Here is a 23310-nt window from a genome sequence, read left to right on the forward strand (position 1 = left end):
TTAGCAGAGAATAGAAAATAACAGAATATGTCTCAGATCATCGGGTATTTGCTTCATGAAACTTTTTTTTTCCCTCTCGGTTTTATACACACAGATGTGTGTCATGATGTAAAATGTCATTCCTTAGTATGAGTCATGGTCAAAAAAGTTTGAAAGCCACTGCCCTAGATAAATTTTCATACATATACACAAGCAGACGTGTACAAGAAGGTTTACTGCAGTGTTATTTGTAGTACTCCAAAGCTGGGAGCAACCTTCATGTCTATCTGAAGGGGAAAGGTAAATTATATTCATAAAATGGAAACTACCCAGAACAGTGGTGAATGAAGTAGTTTTGTGTTTCAACGTAAATGTGTCTCAATAAGGTTAAGCCAAAAAAAAAAAAAAAAAAAAACCAAACCCAAAAAAAACAAACAAAAAAAACCCAAGTTGTTGAAGATGATATCATTCAGTATTCTATGAGAAATTCAGAACCTGGTGAAATAAAGATGTTGTTTAGAGATGTATATATAGGCATTAAAAGTAATAAAGAGAAATTGTGAATAAATTGATACCCTAAAAGTCAAGCTGTTGATCTTCTAGGGGGTGAAGGGAGGGGGTTGCGATTGAGAAGAGACATACTGAGGACTTTTGGGATGCTGGACATGCTTTATCTCCTGACCTGGGCAATGGTTACATGAGTGTTTGCTCTATAACTCTTTGTTAAATGATACATGTAATGTCTGTATATTAAGTTTCCCCAAAAACCTAGTAAAATATGGGTGTTGTGAAATGAAGAAGCCTGAAGCCAGGACTCTAGTCTATTATTCATATTTGCCAGCTTTTCTTTAAAAAGAGAAAAGTTGTGATCAGGAAAGGTACCTAGGGAATTTACACAATATCCGTAATGTTTTATTTCATAAATTCCGGGGTGGATACATCTGTGTTCATTAAATCCTTTATATGTTTTTATATCTTAATTTTTTAAAATAGAAAAAAATCATTCACAGATAACGTGGACATTTGGTGTGTTTGCTTTCTGAAAAGCAACTGTTAACGCATTTTTTACGAAAGTGAAATTATATTTTATACAGTAACATAAGCTAGAATAAAGTGCTTTTATGAAAAATGTAAATACTAAAAAGTACATAAAAACATAACGGACCTTCATGGACCTTCACGAAGGATTTTTAAATGTTAACATGCTGTCTTATTTACTTCAACAGTTTCAATTCCTCGGTCACTCTGGGCCACATTCCAAGTGCTCAATAGCCACATATGACTAGTGGCTATTATATTATACTCCATTATTTTATATTATACTGTGCTATATTGTATAACAACACACTTCCATCATTGCAGCAATTTCTGCTGGAAAACATTATTCAAGGTACAAATCCTTTGTTGGTTATGTAAACTGCAGACAATCTTTTCTTTGTGCATTCGTGACTCAAGATATTCTTCTCTACTATGAGGGAAATGTGTTTTGAAATTTTTTCAAAGTTTTAAAGTTTCCATTTTTTATACATGTAGTTCTTTCATTTGCCTGACTTGTGTATGTATAGATAGCTATTTTTTAATTTACGTTGGGAGATTAAGAAGACCTCGTTTTCTTTTTCCCATGTGGAGTGGCAGTTAGCCCCGTCCCAGTGATTTGCAGTGCCTACCTCTGTCCTATACATATTCCCAGATATGCTGGGGCTCATTTCTGGGCTCTTTACTGTGTCTTGGATTTGTCTCCGTAAATACTACAGATTTTTATTTAGTGTTGCTTTCTATGCAATATATTTTTTTCCGTTCTAAGAATTAAAAATTTTTTCATTATGATTTTTATTCTCTCCCCATGAGATTTTTAGAAGTATTTTCTAGTTCCACATGTGGAAGGTTTTGTGAGTTATCCTTTTGTTATTGATTTCTAACTTGCACTGTAGTCAGCAAGTGAGGGCTCTATGCTACCGATTCTTTGAAATTTGAGAATTGCTTTGTGGCCTCATGGTTAGTTTTTCAACTGCGCCTTGAATGATTGAGAAGAATATGTACTCACGGACTTTTTGGGGCAAGGTAGGTATAAAAACATAAATACACACACACGTGTGTGTGCACACGTCTTAAATTAAGCACAAGAATTGTGTTCAAATCTTTTTAATCTTACTAATTTTTTGGTTTGAGCTATCAGTTTTTGAGCTATCAATTACTGAAAGGTGTAACAAAAAGGTCACAATAAAATAAGGAATTTTCTCATTTCTTCTTGTAATTCTGTCACTTTGCTTTAAAAAAGTTGAAAGTTCAGTACATACAAGGTTGGAATTGCTCTATTTTCTCTGTAAATTGAACTTTTTGTCATTCTACAGTGATGTTCTATGGCTCCCCACCCAAATGCCTAGTACCTTAAACTCAATTTTGTTTTAGAATACTCTAGTCACACCTTTTAGCATTTGTTTAGAATATCCCTTTCGCATAGATGAAACCTGATTGTTTTTTTTCTGTTCTACTCTGACAATCTTTGTCTTTTAATGGAGTTCTCAGTCCAATTAGGTAAAAGATAATTAAGATATATTTAAGATTAAAGTTAACATTCTGTTTTATGGTGGTTTTTATTCTGGGGTGTGTGTGTGTTTTCTCTTTGCCAGCTTTTGGATTTTTTATTCCATTTTCTTTCTTCTTAACTAGTATGAAAATTGTTTTATTTCTCTTAGTAGTTTTCTTTAAAATTTTAATGTACAACTTAATCTAAAGTTTATTAATTCTACTTGCAAATAATTCAAGAAACCTAGGTTGCTTTGACACCAGTTAATTGCATGTTTTTGTCATCTAGAGTTTTAATTACACCTTGATTGTTTTTTTCTCCTGTAAATTGAACATCAGTTTATTCTTTTTATGGATCTTTTGTTTGTCATTTCTTCTTGCATCTCAGATCTTTTTTCCTTTGTCAAGTATATTTTAGAAGCTTGTTTATTAAGGAATGTTGATGGCAAACTTTATCTGAAAATGTCTTTATTTTACTCATTTGTATGATAGTTTTGTTTGGCACACAATTCCAGCCTGGCGGTTTCTTTCTCAGTCCTTTGGAGGTCTCATTTCATTGACTTCTGCTTCCCGTGTTACAGTTAGTTCAAATAACTCATTTGTTGTTAATCTGTCTTTTTTTTTTTTTCTTTGCCTGCTTTTAAGATCTTTTCTCTTGGGTTCTCAGTTTTATGACAGTGTGTCAAGGTGTGGACATTTCATTTATCCTGGACTTATTATTCCCTGTCTCCAAGGTTGGTGTTTCACCAATTCTCAAAAGTTTCATCTTTTTTCTTTCTGTGTAGCTGTCCCTCCATTTTTTTTTCTATTCTTTCCTTCAAAAACTCTGAAGAGACTTCTGTTAGACTTGCTCAGTCTACCCATTTCTCTTGCTCTAGCTTTTATATATGTTTTGTTCATGTTGAATTCTAGATAATTTCTTCAGGTCTGGATTCTGGTTTTTGTCCAGTTTTGTTTCCTCCAAAATGAGCTATAACTTATGTACAATAAAAGCACAGAAATAAAGTATATGGCTTAATGAAATTTACATGGATGTATGTCTGTGTGATCACCACCCAGATAAAAGATAGAATACATTTTTGTCCCTTTAAAAATTCCCTCCTGTCTCTTCTACTCAGTGGAGTCACTCCTCTCCCCCAGTCAACTACTGTCCTGACTTCTCTCACTATGAATTATTTTCAAATGTTCTTGAACTTCATATAAATGGAATCATATAGCGTGTGCACGCGTGTGCACATTGGTTTCCTTTTGTTCACAGGATATTCATCCAAGTTGCAAGTGTAAGTAGTTTTTTGTTTGCTTTATAGCAAGGGGTGGCAAACTATGACCTGTGGGCCAATGCTAGCCCACAACGTCTTTTAGTATATAATATAAAACCTTATTGGACATAAACATGTCCAGTAGGGTTGAGTAGTTAAAACAGAGACTGTATAACCTACAAAGCCTAAGCTGTTTACTATTTGGCCCTTTATAGGGCCAAAGAAAAAGTTTGGTGACCCTCTTCTATAGTATTGTATTATGTGGGTGGACCACAATTCATTTGTCCATTCTCTTGTTGATTTTAGTTGTTTTCTGGTTTTGGTCATTATTAATACAGTTTCTGCTAATGTTCTTGAAATTGCCATTGGCAAACATATACTCCTGTTTTACGGATATATACCAAGGAGCTAAACTGATGGTCTTAGGGTAAGTTGATTGCGTTCCTGTGAATATTAATAATGTCGAATGTCTTTTTATATCTTTTTTGACCATTCAGATTTCTTTTGTGAAGTGCTGTTCAAATCTTTTGCCTACTTTTTTAGCAGGTTATCTTCTGTTAATGATTTTAGTTCCTTGTATATTCTGGATAGGAAATCTTTATCAGGTACATGTTTGCAGATAATTTTCTACCTATCTAAAGTTTGCATATTTATTCTCCTAATGTTGCCTTTGGATGAGCAGACTTACTCTCGTGAAGTCTAATTTATCAGTGTTATGGGTGGGGGTGGAGAGTGCTTTTTTTCACTCTGCCCACAGATTTTCTTGCCACCCTCATTTTTGCCTACCCTGAAGGTCCTAAATACATTTGCGTATGATTTCCTCCAGAAACTATAGTTTAGTCCTCACATTTGGGTGTTTGATTTATCTCTAGTTGATTTTTGTGTGTGGTATGAGATGGGTGGTGTCAAGATTTTCCATATGGACATTGAGCTGCTCCACACATTTATTGAAAGGCCCTTTCTTTTTCCATTGAATTGCAGTGGTCCCTTTGTTGAAAATGAATGATCATACAGTTGGATCTGTTTCTGGACTCCATTCTGTTCCACTTAGACTACTTATCAATTCTTCTATCAATATCATTGTTCATTGTAGTTTATAGTAAGTCTTGACATATGGTAGTGTTAACCCTTCAATTTTTCTATTTTTAAGGATTGTTTTGGCTATTTAAGTGCTATCCATTTCCATGTAAATTTTGGAATCAGCTTGTCAACATCTATTTAAAAAGTCTACCAGACTTTTTACTGGGATTGCATTGCCTTTACAGAACACTATTAGGAGAATGGAGATCTTAAGAGAGTCTTCCAATTTATGAACATGGTATATCTCTTCATCGTATAAGTTCTTCAATACTCTCACCATTGTTTCCTTTTTTAGTATAGGGGACTTCTGCATTATTAAATGTATTTCTAGGCATTTGAGTTTTTGATGCTATTGTAAATGGTACCTTTTTTCCAGTTTTGTTTCCAACGATCTTGCTAGTATATAGAAGTACAATTGACTTTTGTATATTGAGCTTGTATTCTGTGATTCCACTAAGTTCATTTTTTAGTTCTGGTAGTTTGGAGATTTTCAAAATGCACAATATCATCTGAAAAAGTTTAACTTTGCCTTTCTTATCTCTATTCCTTTTTTCTTTTTCCTGCCTTATTGCACTGGTTGGGAACACCAGAACAGTATTTAACAGAAGCATTAAAATAGACATCTTTGCTTTCTCCCGATCTTAAAAGAGGATACCTCAGTATTTCACTATTAAGAATGATGTTTATTGTATTTTTTTTATAGATGCCTTTTACCAGATTGAGGAGACTTTCTTCTATTCCTGGCTTATTGACATTTGTTTTCACAAATGGATATTGAATTTTTAAAAAATTTTAATTATAAAATGATTTTAGAATTACCAAAGATTTGTAAAGATAGTATAGAGTGTTGCTATATACCCTTCACCCAGCTTCCTCTAATGTTAACATCTAACATAACCACACTACATTAATAAAGGTAAGAAACCTTGGCACAATACTATTAACTAAATGACAGACTTCATTCAGATTTCCCCAGTTTTTCCACTAGTGTCCTTTTTCTAGTCCATAATCTAATCCATAGTCCATATTGCGTTTAGTTGTCATGGCTTTCTAGTCTACTCCAATCTGTGGAAATGTTTGTCTTTTAGACATGGCCACTTTTTTGTACAGTGTCCCTCATTTTGGGTTTGTCCGATGTATTCTCACAATTAGACTGAGGTTATGGACTTCGGGAGATGAATACCATGGGAATGTTGTGCTCTTTCCATTGCATCATATCTGGGGGCACAGGATATCCCCACCAACATGTTAACCGTAATCATGTAGTTTAGATGGTGTCTGCCCAGTTTCTCCATTGTAACACAGTACTACTTTTTCCTTGTACTCTATTTTGCTAGAAGTCCACACTCAAAGGGAGGAAAGGGAAAAGGTATCAAATTATTTGTGGATTTATGTTAAAACTACCATGGGTAATTAATAAATATTCTGAGGGAGATGTTTTGAGGTTGTACAAATGTCCTGTTTCTCAAAGTTTAGCCCACTAATTTTAACATACAACTGATCTTGCCTGCAACAGTTATTATTGTGGTATTCTAATGGTGATTTTCCATTTCCTTCATTCGTTCTACATTTACTAACTGGAATTCTGACTCTGGAGCCAGACTGCCTGGGTTCAATTCCTAATTCTGCCTCTTCCTTGACCCTACAATGTAAACTTGGACAATTCTCTATCTTTGGATTTTCTCATCTATAAAAGGCAGATAACAAGTGTCTACCATGGAAGGTTGTTGAGAGGATTAAATGAGCTAATACATAGAAAGGGGTAAGCATTGTGCTTAGCCCCTGGGAAGCATTCATTTTTTTCTTTATTTCTTAATGTAGTAGGTTATTCTCATTTTAATTATTTTAATAGTTATATAAATTATGTACTCTTGAGTGAACCTTACATATATTCATATGATATGAATTTAACTTCCTGATTTTTTTTCATGTAATATCATGAGACATACAATGGTGTTTTTTTGTTTTTGGGTTTTTTTGCTATAGCAAAAAACATACTGACAGATTCCTAAAAAAAAAAAAAAAAAATTACACAGAGCTTAGCAACTGAAGTGGCAATATTCTCAACTTTCTAGAGTGATTTGTATCTGAGTCTTTTGGTAGAGAGAGCTCTTGCAAATGAATCTTTTAAAATATTGAATATGAGCAAATCCAAAACTTGGCATGTATTGTAAAAAAAAAAAAAAGTCAATAGGAAGGAAAAAATGAATTTAGCTTTTCTGCATGTTCCACCATGAACATTGTATTATCGTAGAGGTTTCAGTATTTGGAATATTTAAAAGGATTCAGTTGCCAGCAGTGTATACCGAGTGCTTTTGAGGTGCCTGGCAATATGTTTTGCTGCTTTTGGATACCTCTTTGCTCTTGAGGAGCTTATGTGAGCCGGTCGGTCATTTTAAAAAGTTGAAGGCAGGCCCGCTTGAATAATCAGGGAGACTCCGTGTCTGTTCATTTTTTTTAAAAGTTGATAAAATTGAACTCTAATATTTTTCCTGGTTTTTTCTTTTTCCATTCCTCTCAGCACGTTGGGTTAGGCCCTTATTATCCTGTATTTCCCTGTATTGAGATTTTCCTTCCCTCCTTTTGTGTAGAGTGATCACTGGAGTCAGTTCCTGAGAAGAACCCCTTGGTGATATCCCAGGACTTGAGAAAACAGGTCCTTGACTTCTTGGTCCTGACTGGTCCTTTTCTATCTAGTGCCAGCTTGTTCTACTAGCCTTGTAGTCTTACTGCTTAGAATTAGTCCAGTGGCATAGTTAGTCTTAACTAATCTGAACCTGAAGTCACTGCACTGTTTTGGGGGCTAAACTTTAATTCATGCCGTTTCCTCTGCCTTAAGTGGATTTTCCAAAACTTTTCCAGGCTCTGTTCAGAGGATACTCCATAATCCTCCTAGCTGGATAGGAACCCTATAATTTGTAATCTATAGCCCTTGTTAAATTCTTACCTTTCATCACCAATCTTTATATCTAAATGTCATTTCCAGTTGGTCAGGTTCTTAGAGATAGGGTTCCAGTACCTACCATGATACTTTGCATACAAAGAGCTATTGCTAAATAGCTACCGCTCTTAAATACCTACTATAATTGTGCTACAGTTTTGCAAAGTAAGTATTATTGTCTCTGCTTTAAATTGTGAAGAAACTCAGTATCAAAGAGATTAAGAAACTTGCCCAATACTGTATAGTTAGTAAGTGGCAAAACTGGTTCGTCTGATTCAAAAGCTCTTGCTATTTCTTTTATGCCATACTGTCTTGGCACTAAAAATAAATAGTTAAAATTATTAAATAGGTGTATTTATGGTAAAACACACCACTAAAATTGCTTCACATACATTGCCAGTATGCTATGTGGAGTCTTAACTTGAGTAACAAGCTTAACTGCTGTGGACTAACTGATGTACTCCTACTTTTTTTCAGATTTGCCATACTAATGGATAAGGTTTGAATAGTCTAATTTTGACTTACCTTGGGGTCAGTGAAACAGACATAAGCAGAGTTTGCTTGGTCTTTGTTTTGTTTTTAAATAGATAATTTTGCTTTTACCTAATAACCTTTACTAAACAACTGATAAGGTAAAAATAGTCTGCGTATCTTTTATGAAGTACTTTTTCTACTGAGGTATAAAATACATGAGGAAAAAACATATAAAATGTGCCAATCTTAAATATATAGCTTGATGAATTTTTATATATGTACACCTGTATGGCCACTAGATCAAGAAAGACAATTACATCCATCCAGAAACAGAAAATTTTCATGCACCTCCCAGCTAGTATCTCCCCTAGAGTCCCCACAGATTAGTTTTGTCTATTGTTGGACTTTAAGGGTAGCCAAATAATATGTATTCCTTTGTCTGACTTCTTTCCTTCAGCATAGTTTTTTGAAATTCATCCATATTAATGCATGTGTATATATTTTTTCTTTTTTCTGTAGTAATCCATTATATCAGCATACCACAGTTTATCCCCTCTGTTAACAGATGTTTGGGTTCTTTCTAATTTGGGCTATTACAAATAAAGCTGCTATGGGCGAATGGCTGGCGCAGGTCAGGTGGGCATGGCATTCCAACAGGCGTGGCAGCTGGTGGCCTGTGCCCTGGTGAGGGGCTCGGCCCCCGGCCCCCATGCTCTTCTTGGCAGTGGCGTTGGGGAAGCCCTGTGTGGGTGGGGACACAGAGCTGCACCCGCTCAGGGCGGCAGCGTGGATGGGGGCCATGTGCCACGGGCTAGGCATCTGTGACCCCAACTGGGACAGGCAAGACCCACGGTCCCTGGTCAACCTACAGAAGAGGAACCTGGACTCTGGAGAGAGGAACTGGCCTGCAGGCTGGACCCCTACTAAGCCAGGGCCAGGCGATGCATCTTTCTCATCAGACACTCCCAGAACCACTCCGATGCCTCCCTGGAGAATGACCTACTCTGAAGCTCTTGGGTCATGAACAGGCTGAACTAACTGGGCTCTGACTTGCAAGCTTGGGGTGGAAGTTTAATAAAATAGTCCAGTGGCACAGTTAGTCTTAACTAATCTGAACCTGATTAGTTAATTGTCCATTCCTCCATGAGCTGTGCAATAGAAACCACTGATATCAGCAGCAAACACCTGCCAGGCATCTGCAAGGTCAGCACAGACCTGCTAAGGGAAGGCACCCTCATCGAGCCTGACCCACCCGTGCCCCACTAGAAGCCAGAGGCTGTGTTTATGAGGGAGCCTGGATCGAGGCCGCCGTCTGGAACTATATCCACTGGGCAGATGTCAAGCGGCAGGAGGGCAGTTGGGAGATATTCATCTGCCATGCCAGCGTCATCTGCTACATCATGTGCAGGGTGCGGCAGTTCCGTCCAGAAGGCTGGCTCTGCCTCTCTCTCAACAATGGCCGCATCACACCCCTGCTGGTCTGGCCTGATGGCTGAGTGGTGCTAAGGACCCTCGGGGACATGGGGTTCATGTCTCTGGACAAGATCTTCCAGCCCCAGGGCTGCCTGAAGGACCCGCTCTCCTCAGCCCCCAGCCCGGCTCCTGTGGGTGTTGCTAAAGACACAGCTCCTTCCCTGTCTTCCCTCCACAGGCTGTGCTGTGGTTACATTGCATTTCTCCGGGAGGAGAGTGAAAAAGGACGAATATCCGAAGTATCTAAAATGTGGCCTTTCAGTCTGTACTTCCTGCCCAGGATGGAAAAGGGAATTGTTCTGAGCAGGTCAGCCTGATTTCTCTCTTGTGGTTTTCTGCCTTATGTACGAGGAGGAGGCCTCACTGATGCCATCTGCAGGGACCACGGCCAGTCCACATGAGGGCCTTAGGTTGTGACCACAGTTGGCCATGTGAGCCCCTCAAGGCTCGTCAGCAAAGCCCATCAGTCAGGAGCAGCTCCAAGGAGCAGGGGCCGCCAGCGCTTCTATTCAGAACCTACTTCTTGTCGTATATACTTTTCATTTCTTAAAACCCTTTTTTATCACTTAAATATTTAAGATTCTCCTCAACTGGGTTCTTGCTTTGATAACCAGGGTCTCAGTCCAGAGTCCTGTACCTCTGAGGCTGTTGGATCTGAGCTCACCCAGGTCATTGGCCTTTCCCAGCTCCCAGCAGCACCTTGGCAGGTGAGGGAGGTGACTGGGCCATGAGAGTGCCACGGGCCATCCTGTTTCAATAAAATACTCCACAGCTCCATCTTTGTCTCTCTGTTAATCCTTCCTGCTTACAGGTTGAACTATTTGGACATGACATGTCCATTCTAAATATTCTGTTAAGAGAAACTACAATTTCTATGAAGTGGTTGTGAACATTTTCTTCAATCAGTGCAACTAATTGGGATATTTGATCCATTTCTCTTGGACATAACTTTGATCCATGTCTCTTGGAAATAACTTTGGAAATAACTTTTTCCAAAATAAAATTTTACTTAAATAAAAAGAAACCACAAAACCCAAAGCTCCTATGAATTGTCATACACAGATCTTTTAGTGACATTTGCAGTATTTTACTTGTATATCAGACTAGAATTTTAAAGTCCCGGGGTAGCCATGTATTGGTCTTAGTAAATTCTGCCCAGGGAATGAGTAAGAGTACCCTCCCAGCAGCAGTGCGAGATGTAGTTGACATTTTCACCAGCACTTGATCTTATTATTCTTTTTCATTTTAAGCCGTCTGCTGGATGTGAGCTGGTAGCTCATAGTTTTCTTTTCCATTCCTTCATTGTTAATGTTGAGCACCCTTTCATATGTGTTATGCAGTACTTATTCAAGTCTTTTGCATATTTTTTTGGGTTGTTTGTCATCTTATTGATTTGTAGGAATTCTTTATATTTTAAATTAGAGTCCTTTGTTGGATGTGTGTATTGCAAATAGCTTCTCAGCCTGTGACTTTTTTGATTTCACTTTTTTCCAAAAGATTTTTATTTGAGAGAGAGTGAGAGAGAGAGCACAAGAGGGGGTAGGGTCAGAGGGAGAAGCGGACTCCCAGCTGAGCAGGAAGCCCGACTCGGGACTCAATCCCAGGACTCTGGGATCACAACCCGAGCCGAAGGCAGTCGCACAACCAACTGAGCCACCCAGGTGCCCTTGTTTTCACTTTTAATGTTGTCTTTTGATAAACACAGTTTCCTAAATCCAATTCATCAATTTTTTGAATACCATGTTTTGTGTCCTGTTTAAGAAATCTTTGCCCATTCCACAATCATGAAGAGCTTCATTTTCATTTCACAGGTCTGTGTTCCATTCTAGGATTTATCACAATACTTTCTTGTATGACGTGAAGTAAGAATCTAGGTTACTTTTTTTTTTTTCCACTGTAGGAATCCAGTTGCTCTAGAATCATTTTTTTTTTGAAAAGAATTTCCTTTCTGTCTTTGAGTTGCAGTGGTGAAAATCTGGTTTCCATCCTTGTGGGTCTGTTTCTAAACTTCTTGTAAATGTTCTTCATTTACATCTGAGTTCTCACCACAGTCCCCTTTAACGTATTTCTTCAAGGCTGTCTTGGCTTTTTCTAGAATGCACCTCAAAACCCTTCCAGCTTCTACTTTGTTCCAAAGCCACTTCCACATTGTTATGTAGCATTCCAATTCAGTGTACCAAATCTGTATTATTCTGTCTAGACTGCCGTAACAGAACTACCACAGATTGGGTAGCTTAAACAACAGAAATTTATTTTCTCACAATTCTGAAAACTAGAAGTCCAAGTCCAAGTGCCAGCAAATTCAGTTTCTGAGGAGGCCTCTCTTCCTGGCTTGCAGATGGCTGCCTTCTTGATGGCCTTCCCTCTCTGCATGTGTGTGTGCACACACCTCACTTATATATACGTAACATATAATGGTAAAACGAGGCAGTTAAATGTAGTAAAACTATCCTTTCCAGAAAAGGGGAATGTAGGAGACACACTGGAGTCACTGGTCCATAGCAGTTCTGAAATCCCTCACGACAGATATTGGGACACGTTGGTGGAACAAAATGTTTTTTGATTGGGGCTTGATTCTACCTTCTTGTTTATTGTTTTCAGAGGCTCTGGTTCTGAAATCAATCCCTCTGGGGAGTTCTTCCTTTTATTTTCCTTAGTTCCTTATGAAATGGAGAGTAGAAAATTTGCTCCACTTGGAACTAAGCAGCCCTTTCTTCCCACTGCTTCCATATAGGAGGAGCCAAAGGGTCATTTTTAGACTTCAGCTGATAGACTGGTTCTCTTTGGCAGTACAATTCCTCCAAAATCTAGAAGGTTTGATTTTTTTTTTTTTTAAGATTTTATTTATTTTACAGAGACAGCAAGAGAGGGAACACAAGCACGGGGAGAGGGAGAGGGAGAAGCAGGCTTCCCGCTGAGCAAGGAGCCCGATGTGGGGCTCGATCCCAGGACCCTGGGACCATGACCTGAGCCACCCAGGCACCCTTGGAGGATTTAATTTCTGTTTGTTTCTGATTAATTCTCTGTGCTGGTGAGCACATTTCTTTTTATTTTTTTTCCTTTGTTTTGAGACTTGGTTCTCCGGTCTGCTGCATTGATTTGCTTTCTTACCTGTATAGTTATTTCTAGACCAAAAGAAAGTTATTTGGGGACTGATTGGCTTCTATTGGAAAACTGTACCCTTAATCTGATCTTTTAACTCATCTTATCCAAAAAAAAAAAAAAAGATTTAATAGCTATGTTATCTATCCTTGCCCTGAAGCAATTTAATTTTTTTTTAAAGATTTTATTTATTTGAGAGAGAGAGAATGAGAGAGAGCACGAGAGGGAAGAGGGTCAGAGGGAGAGGCAGACCCCCTGCTGAGCAGGGAGCCCGATGCGGGACTCGATCCCGGGACTCCAGGATCATGACCTGAGCTGAAGGCAGTCGCTTAACCAACTGAGCCATCCAGGCGCCTGCAATTTAATTTTTTAATAAAAGGGTTTTCCTGGGTCTATGACCCTCATTTAATGTCTCTATTAGTATGGGAGTTGAGAAGTTTAGTTCAGGTAACATTGCAAATCGGAAATGTCTGGAATCTCTGTGTTCCTCTTCACTTCTTATTGAAAACTGGATAGTTCTTCAATCATCCCTTTCTTGAATACCTTCCCAAATACAACCAAAAATATCCAATGTACACTTCAAATGTTTTGTTTTCTTACCTCTTCTAGAGCTGCAAGTTTATTAGGTAGGTGATCTGCCTTCTAAGGTACCAGAAACAAATGATTTATCAAATTTTTTGTCACAATATAAAATACCTATCCTAGCCCTTAGCTCTGTTTCCTCACTGCTTCCTGACCACTAAATATATTTTTAGTTTTTGCTAGAGAAGTATCCTACTTCTGGTACCAATTTCTGTGTAGTCAGGATGGGCTAAAGTTATGCTGTGCTGACAAGCCATCCCCAAACCCCAGTGGCTTTAGTGAAAGAACAGTTTATTTTTTCTCACACTAATCATCCATTGTGGATTTCTGGGAAACTGCCCCACACACTCAGTCTCAGGCCTATGGATGCACTCCATCTTGAATACTTTCTGTAATACTTGACCTTGATTGCCATGGAAGGGAAAGAAAATGTTAAATGGTCTTGTACCAGTCATTATTTATTAGCAGCCTTGAACTAGTCTATAGTTAGTCACATGGCTGCCTAGCTGTAAGGAGGTAGAGAAGTTAAAGCAGAAATATGAACAGAAGGAATTGTATCATATATCTGAATAGCTAAAAGTTATAAGTTAAGCTAATAGAGTAAATATTTTACAGTTAATTTATCATTCTTGGACAAATTTATCTTATATGACCTGGAAAGCTATATTTGGAGGAATTTTTGGAGTCTTGAGGTTTCTGCATCTCTAGAATATGGCAGCGTAGGAAGGCTGGCCCATCTTCCCTTCTCTTCATGTTCCAGGCCTAATTCTGCACCACAGAGGGCACACATTTAAGTTGTGTCCACACCCTTGCAAATAGCTACCCCTTGGCTACCTCTTGGACCTAGAGCTGCATATACAGTGGCAAATCTGTCTTCATAAACCTAGGTCTGGGAAAGAGGGCTGCACAGTCCCTACTAGCAGGCTTAAAGTTCTTTAGAGAAGGAACCCTATGGTTCCAGGAATCTGCGACATGGTCTAGGAGGGGAGTCTGGGCATGGGTGGGTAGTCCCCTTAGACCCTTGACTTTCTTACTCTAGAGGGAAGGATTTGCTATGAACCCCTCATATCCAGGTTTAAGAGCAATACTGAGCAAGTGTAATGTCTGTGTGCTTAAAAAAATATGGTATGGGTGAGCACACAAATCTGTATCATCCCTCATGCTTACTAATTTAGCTTCCTAGGTAGAGCTGGGGAGGGAAAATGCTCTAGTCACCAAAGTTCAGTGTCATGTCTTAACAACTATAATTATCATTACAAAGTCCCGTTATGATATATAAATCAGTTTCTTAGGTTTGCTCATAGCAAATTTGCATCAGCTCTACATTTTCTGATCTTATAGAAGTATTGGGATTGTGTTAACACTTCTGAGTGATGTTCTTACCTTGTTACCATGTAAAAGGAACAACTGAGAAGCTGTGAGACCTAACCATCAAGGCAAGGCATCCTGGGTTGTAGAATCCAGGTGATCAGGTCAAATGCTGGCTCTGATACTTCAAATGTCTGATATTGGGAAAGTTTTCTGTTTCAAAGTTTTCTTATTTGTACAAAGGGAATAAAACCATCTATATTGAATTAAATAAAATAATATACACTAAGTGGTCTACAGAAAATATTCATAGCTCAAGCAAAATTCTTTCTCAATGAAAAATGAAAAACAATGAGTTATTTTGGGGAGTAAGTCTGAGGTTTAATGCAGGGAAGATGACCTAAGGGAAGAAAGAGGCGGGGTCCCTGGAAGATGAAGTTCTTAGTCTAATATCCTGAAAAGAAAGCTTTGGGGCAGCCTGGACTCTTGCTTATCTCTAAGGGAAGGTATGTCTTTACTATCTCAACCTAGTAATCTCTCTTGAGCTTCAGTGCCCTGATTTTTAAAATGAGGATAATAAGAATTGCTTTGATGACCTTGATAAGGATCTTTTGATAGAGTGGTGGAGATAAGAGCCAGGGGAATGGGTTGGAAAGTGAATAGGTGAGGAAATGGGGATTATCTACATTTTCAATCTTTTTCAGAAGTTTGAGAAAGGTAGTCTGGGAATATAGTGGGAGCTGGAGGGCAGTGCAGGGTTAATGAAGGTTTTGTTTGTTAAAGATTGGGAAATAACAGATCATGGTTGCATGTAGGGAAAAAGTATTTCTAGTAGAAAGGGAAAACATGCTAATGTAGAGGAGACTTTGAATGGAGAGGTGGGATTGGTTGGTGCTAGGAAAGGAGTTTCCTAGGGTTAGCATTGAAGAGATGAAATGCTGTATCCAATAGCTATTTTAATTTTTTCCCCCCCTCAGTGGAGTATAACGTGGGGATGTTCACAGAGACATAGGTATATGTACAAGTGTTGGGAGTGAGGACACCAACTGGAAGATCAGGGAGAAAGCAGGAAATAATAGGAGTGGGGAAGTGTTCCAGAGTTGTGGGCAGGCTTTAGAATTCAACTGAGTTGGAATTGATGGAGTTAAGAGTGAAGTCACTCTCCTTGGCTGTGAGACTCCCGTCTCTGAACCCTCCATCTCCGTTTCTTACTGCAGTAGCTTTTCCACTCTGCTTTTGTGCATGTCTAATATCCCCGAGGCATTCTCCAGTCACACAGATGCCTGCCTGGGCTGTCCAAATTATCTGCAAGATACCATTTTTATTTGTCTAGCTCTCTGATTACAGAATTGCATAGGTTTTTAGTAGTCTATCCCTATTTTTTCCCTTAGGTGTGAAATTTTGTAGAGACAGAGGTTTTTCAGAGATGACTGTATTGTCTTCATCTCCGTATAAGGTCGTTGCAATTGACTGAATATGTCCCCGTAAATACATATGTTGAAATCTTAACCGCCCAATGTGATGATATTTGAAGGTAGGGCCTTTGGGAGGTAAGTAGATCATGAGGGTGGAACCTTCATGAATGAAATCAGTGCCCTTGTGAAAAGAGTTAGCCCGGTCTTTTTCCACCATGTGAGGAGTTGGCAGTCTAAAACCTTGAGGAGAATATTCCCCAGAACCCATCCATACTGGCACCATGATCTTGGACTTCCAGCCTCCAGAACTGGGAGAAATAAATGTTTATCATTTAAGCCATCAAGCTTATGGTACTTTGTTACATGAACTAAGAATGGCATGGTTGGTTTTTTACATCCTAGAATTTTAAAAACTTTAACGTAGGTTAATAAGTTATATCATCTTCCCGGTAGGTAAATGAAGTTTAAAGGAAAGTGCTCATAATATTCTCTGATGATGGGTCCTACCTTCCAGTGAAGGTCTTCATTCCCTTCCCATGTCAGAGTCCAGGTTCCTGAAAACCAGAAACTCTGGTGAAGTAGAGCCTACCTGCCATTGTCTTTGTGCTCATGATTATGCTCATTAAAGGCATTTCTTGCATGTTCCTCTGTAGTTATTTACAAACCTAGTTGTACAAATATAGCCTCTATTAAGAATTTAAAAATTTAAGAAAACAGTGAACATGAACATAAATGTTATACTTGTGGTAACATGCAAAGAAACATGAAAAAAATTCAGTCAGTTTTGTGGAATGTTTTAGAATGAAGAACCACAGAATAACCATACAAGTATTGTGCTTATACTGTATCTGCCAAGGTTATTGTGTTTAGCAACCATAAGTAAAAGGGACATTAGCACTTAGGAGTAATTACTCTTACCAAGACTTGGAAAATTTTCACTGTTTGTCATAGAAATTAATGGTAACACAAAATAACTTGATTTCATCATCCTAGGTTTCTTTGAGAGATCATATAGCCTAGATGCTTAAAACCTGGACCCAGGTGTCAGGATCAGTCATTTGCTGATTATGTGATCTTGGGCAACTTACTAAAACATTTGGTGTCTGAGTTTCCTCATGGGCCAAAAAGGGATAATATGGTGCATCCCTTGTAGGGTTGTTATGAAGATTAAATGAGATAATATATATAAAATACCTAGATTATGCCATGGTAAGCTCTTAGAGCTTAGAGGTTTCTGGTTAGAAAGATATTATATACTCTATCAAAAATGGATACACCCTGTAGGTAGAAAGGTGGCTCAGTTGGTTAAGCGACTGCCTTCAGCTCAGGTCATGATCCTGGAGTCCCAGGATCGAGTCCCGCACTGGGCTCCTTGCTCAGCAGGGAGTCTGCTTCTCCCTCTGACCCTTCCCCCTCTCATGCTCTCTCTCTTTCTCTCATTCTTTCTCTCAAATAAATAAATATTTTTAAAAAAGACATAGTTGAACATAATATCCCATCAGTCAACTAGATGCAATTGACATCTTCAGATTACTTTATCCAACAACAACAGAATATATATTCTTCTCAAGCTCACATGGAACATTCACAAAGATAGATGACATTCTGGGCCTTAAAACACAACAAGTTTAAAAGAATAAGATCATATGTTGTTTGCTCTCAGGCCTCAGTAGAATTTAACTTGGAGATCAATAATATAAAGGTAAGTAAGAAATTTCAAAATACGGGAGGTTAAACAACACACTTTATAGAAGGTCAAAAAAGTATATCAAGAGAAATTTTAGGGCGCCTGGGTGGCTCAGTCGTTAAGCGTCTGCCTTCGGCTCAGGTCATGATCCCAGGGTCCTGGGATCGAGTCCCACATCGGGCTCCCTGCTCAGCGGGAAGCCTGCTTCTCCCTCTCCCACTCCCCCTGCTTGTGTTCCTGCTCTCACTGTCTTGCTCTGTCAAATAAATAAATAAAAATCTTTAAAAAAATTTTTTTTAACTATTTTGAACAAAATGAAAACATGACTTATCAAAATGTCAGATGCAGAGAAAGTGATGCTTAGAGGAAAATGTAGAGCATTGAATGCAAATAGTAGAAAAGAAGAAAGCCCTGAAATCAGTAATCTAAATTTCTACCTTAGGAAACTAGGGAAAAAAACCAAAAACCCTAAATCTGAAAGTAAGCAGAAGAAAAGATGTGATAAGAATTAGAGCAGAAATTGGGGTACCTAGCTGGCTCAGTTGGCGGAGTATGAGACTCTTGACCTCAGGATCATGGGTTCCAGCCCCATGTTTGGTGTAGAGATTACTTAAGAATAAAATCTTAAAAAAAAACAACAAAAACAGAAATCAATGAAATTGAAAATAAGATATCCAAGAAAAGTAATGAAATCAAAAGCTGGTTCTTTGGAAAGATCAATAAAATTGATAAATCTCTAGGGAAGCTAAGAAAAGAAGGATACAAATTATTAATATCACAAAAGAGATATCATTTCACATCCTTTGGATGTTTAAATGATAGAATACTATGAATAATTCAATGCCTATACCTATATCTATTAAAGATATCAAATAATTAATTGCCTTTCAAAACAGCACCATGCCCAGGTGGGTTTACTGGTGAATTCTGCCAAACATTTAAGGAAAAAATTATGCCAGTTCTTCATAATCATTTTCAGAGGCTAGAAACAGAGGGAATACTTCCTAACTTATTTGGTGAGGCCAGCATTACCCTAATATCAAAACCAGACGAGGACATTAAAAAAACCCTACAAATCAGTATCTCTCATGAGCATAGATTCAAAAATCCTCATGAAATATTAGCAAATCAAATCTACCAATCTAAGAAAGAATTCTACATGATGACCAAAAGGGGATTATCACAAATATGCAAAGTTGGTTCAACATTCAAAAAAAATCAGTGTAATCTATCACATCAACAGGCTAAAGATGAAAAATCAGATGATTGTACCAATAGATGCAGAAAAAGCGTTCGATATGATCCAACACCCATTCATGACTTAAAAAAGAATCAGTAAACTAGAAATAGAGGGGAACTTCCTCAACTTGATAATGAATATCTACAAAAGCCTACAGTTAACATCATACTTTATGGTGAGAAAGTAAAAGCTTTTCCATTAAGATCAGAAATGAGGCAAGATGGTCTCATTGTTTCTTTTCAACAACGTACTGGAATTCCTAGCTAATGCAATTAAGACAAGGAAATAAAAGATATACAGATTGGGAAGGAAGAAATAAAACTATCTTTGTTCACATGATATTATTTGTGTAGAAAAACCAGAAGAATTGACAGACAAAAAACCTGGAACTAATAAGTAATTAATAGCAAGTTTGCAGGATATAAGGCTAATATATGACAGTCACTTTCCTATATACCAGTTGTTGAACAAATGGAATTTGAAACTAAAAACATCTTCCCCTCAATTTTGTTATAAACCTAAAACTGCTCTAAAGGAATGAAGTCTTTTAAAATAGATGTTTGAAAGTATGGAATCTGAATTCAGGCAATACTGTTAGCTTACCTTTCCCCTTTTGACTTTTGAAGTGAATAGTTTGTTACGATAACAACGAGTAAAAAAAAAAATTCTCTCCAGAGACTTTTTCCCTTTAATTAAAACGTATTCTTTAATGCAGAAAAATGGAACTCTTTATTCATGATTTGACATATACTAGGTAGTATAGTCTTTTATGCCCAGTAAGTAAAATACTTATCACTCACAAATGGGTGTTGCTGTTTTAATGTTAAAGATAGATATATAAGGGCACCTGGGTGGCTCAGTCGTTAGGCGTCTGCCTTCGGCTCAGGTCGTGATCCCGGGGTCCTGGGATCAAGCTCCGCATCACGCTCCCTGCTGGGCAGGAAGCCTGCTTCTCCCTCTCCCACTCTCCCTGCTTGTGTTCCCTCTCTTGCTGTGTCTCTCCCTGTCAAATAAATCTTAAAAAAAAAAAAAAAAAGATGTATAAGAGGTTAGGGACAGAAGGGGGTTGTGGGGAGGGGGGTGGGTGTACTTATAAAAAGGCAACATTGAGGGATCCTTGTAGTGATGGAACTCTTTGGTATCTTGACTGTGGTGGTAGATATGTGAACCTACAGGTAATAAAGTTCTGTAGAACTAAATGCATATACAAATAAGCATAATGAAACTGGGAAATCTGAAAAGACCAGTGGATTGTGGTAATATAAATATATTTATTGTGATATTCTACTTTAGTTTTGTGAAAAGTTATCATTGGGGGAAACTGAGCAAAGGGTACTCAAGATCTCTCTCAAAATCATGTATGATACAGTTATTGCAGTAAAATTAAAAAATGCATGTGCAACTATTATATAAAACTATTAAATGATTTTTAATATTTTTTGTTTTTGTTTTTTAGGTTGTTTCTGCCTCGTTGATAAATCCTCATTGGTTTTGTAAGTTGACATTTTAATTTTTTTTATTCTCCACCCTCAACATTTTGTATTTTCTAATTACATAAGAGTGCTTTTCTAGAGCACCTGGAGCAAAAATTGGAGCAAAACTCTATTACTTGGTTCTTAACGTTATTTTCAGGTCTGTTTCACTTTTTCTGATACCATTAGGTGATAGTTACACTGAGGAAGTTTGAATTACACATCTTAGGCTGGTGCCATCTGTTTCTGTGGAGTGACTTCCTTCCAGGGTTATGATTAGCGGGAGTAAAGTGCCATCTGTGGAGCTGAGGTTGTATATACATCCATCCTGTTGGACATCACAGTCTTCACACAGAACATCTTGGTGGCTGATAAGAGGGACACAGCACCCTGGGAGAAAGCCACTGGTGTAAGTGGTTTGACTAGTGAGATAAAATGAATTCTTCATTTACATGTGAAAATCTGGCAATTAGATGAAATGAGGGCAGGATTCCAGGCTGGGAGAATTTAACTTTATTCCCACTTTATCATTTGAAGTAGCTATCTTTCTATTTTGTAACTTTTTCTTTGTTGTATATTAAACAAAATTAGAACTCCTGTTTTAACAATGGGTAGGGCTTTTTTTTTTTTAATTCCATGAAATGCAAACATTTGAAGTAGGAAAATTTGGACAAACATTTTTAACCTGAGAAAATAAATTATTCTCTATATAACTGAAAACATATTACATTATTAAGTGGGTTTTACTCAGCCACTTTCTTAGAAAAGAGACTGTGTTGCCAGTATGGAAACAATAAGGTTATGAACCATAATGTGCAGTCAGTAGTTTTGATTTATCTATGTTGTCATTTTGATGAAGAACTGAAATATGCTAAACTAATTTTAAGGACATCTTTGAGAAATATTGTCTGAAGATGGCTTTGTTTTTCATCATGTTAGCAATGGAGGATAATATTGTTAACAAAGTAACATTTGGGGGATTTGCATTCTCTGACAGTGTCTAAATCGGTTTGAATCAAATCAGGTTTTGTTTCACCTATTTTGAGGCCACTAGGAAGACACCTCTAATACAGACTTCCCCAAAGTATATGCCTTGGAATATTCGTTCCTTTGGATGTTAACTGATGTTATATGGGAAAGGGACCTATGGTCATGTAAATTTGGGGAAAAAAACTGAGTTAAATTAGACTTATTTCCAACAACTGATTATCTAAGAGAGCCTATGGTCTATGGTGTTTCTCAAACATATTTCTCAATATAACCCCAGTGTCAGCAAATATGCCATAAGACTGGTGCCCCATGAAACATTTTTGGGGAAAAATGCTTTAAAATTTAGGAAATTGGTAAAAATGACAGGATCTCTTGTACATTTTTCACAACGATGGCAAAAGAAAATAAGGACATTGGAGTTAGAATGGAAGAAATATAACATAAAAAGACTGAAGTATCGTAAAACCGTTGACATGCAACTAAGCATTAATATTATAGATATAAAACAATTTTTTTTATCTTGAAAGTAAAAACATGTATTCTTCCTTGTTGTAGTCACCTACTAATTCCCACATCACTCCCATTTCTTGAAGATTTAGCTCCTGGCTCACTGTCCTCCTCTCCAAGACCAATGTGTCCTAATTCTTGGTGATTTTATGGCCACCCTGGGGTCCTTCCAATACCCTGATTTCTCACTTCCTTAACTTCCTCTCATTCAATGATCTTATTTCCCGAACGACTTCAGCCATGTCCTCCCACGGTCATATTGTGGACTTAGTCATTAGCAATAACTGTTTCCCTCCATGATCTTGATTTTAAGCATCCCATGCTCCCCCAGTCCCCACTCCCACCAACAAATTTTTAACTCCACCTGGACATTTCCTTACTCAATGTCAGCAGCCTCTACGCTATCATTAAAATCACCCATTTATCCCTCTCTCTTATCCCTCCTTCTTGCTTTGTTGCCCTTAGCTATCTAAATCCCAAAGACATAGTCTGTCTCTTCCATGCCTGCAGCTGCCCAGCTAAACACAGCTGGAGAAAAGTGCCTAGCCATGCTCACTAGTCTTACTTTAACTATTTTGATTACGAATCTCAGGGGGGCCCTAATATGTTCTGGCAATTTGGACAATTAATTCCTAGGATAATATTTAAAACCTATTTCTCTGTAAACTTCCAGTTCCTCTTCTCCTATTCTCCTTTTCACCTGATGACCCTGTTTCCTTTTTCACTGATCAAATAAAAATACCCAAAAGAGAACTTCCACAAGCACCCAGCATCACATCTGCCCAACCACCTGCACCTGTACCTTACATTGTGCCTTCTCTTCTTCCCCCTGGGTGAGCTGCACCGATCTAGTCTAAAGCTTACTCTTATACTTACGTGCTTAGATTCTTTTTCCTTTCCCCTTCTCAAGGATATTGCTATAGCAGTTGTCCCTTTTCTCCCCTGCATTATGGATTTCCCCCTTCCTTTACTTAATTATTTAACTCCCATTCCCCCTAGTTACCAATCCATCTCATTTCCATTTCCTTTTACACAATTTTTCAGTCTTTCTGTTCAATCTATCTTGATCCCATTTCAGTCAGGCTTGATTCTCACCATTCTACCAAAACTGTCTTGAGTGTCAGCAGTGACCTCCATGTTGCAAATCTGACAGTTCTCAGTCCTCATCTTACGGGACCTACCAGTAGAATTGACCCAGCCAATCACATTCCTCCCTAGTGTTATGAGTCTCCACACTTCCCCAGCTGCCTTCCAGTTACCATGACCACCTATATC

At 37.9% G+C, this 23310-nt stretch overlaps 1 protein-coding gene and 1 pseudogene across 4 annotated transcripts in view; both read left to right on the forward strand.

Moving 5' to 3' along the window:
* The window catches only part of PLAGL1 (PLAG1 like zinc finger 1), a 107134-nt gene that overhangs the window by 38263 nt on the left and 45561 nt on the right, over positions 1–23310 (forward strand). For all 4 annotated transcript variants that reach the window (XM_028121369.2, XM_028121368.2, XM_028121367.2 and 1 more), the window contains exon 2: positions 20523–20559. The gene's annotated coding sequence lies outside the window, so the exon portion shown is untranslated. The remainder of the gene's footprint in view (positions 1–20522; positions 20560–23310) is intronic.
* Positions 8902–10049, forward strand: LOC114222761 (serine/threonine-protein phosphatase PGAM5, mitochondrial pseudogene; annotated as a pseudogene).

The sequence above is a fragment of the Eumetopias jubatus genome, unplaced genomic scaffold (assembly GCF_037043125.1).
Source record: "Eumetopias jubatus isolate StellerSeaLion01/CBP00866 unplaced genomic scaffold, mEumJub1_p1.0 scaffold_6, whole genome shotgun sequence".
Lineage (NCBI taxonomy): Eukaryota > Metazoa > Chordata > Mammalia > Carnivora > Otariidae > Eumetopias > Eumetopias jubatus.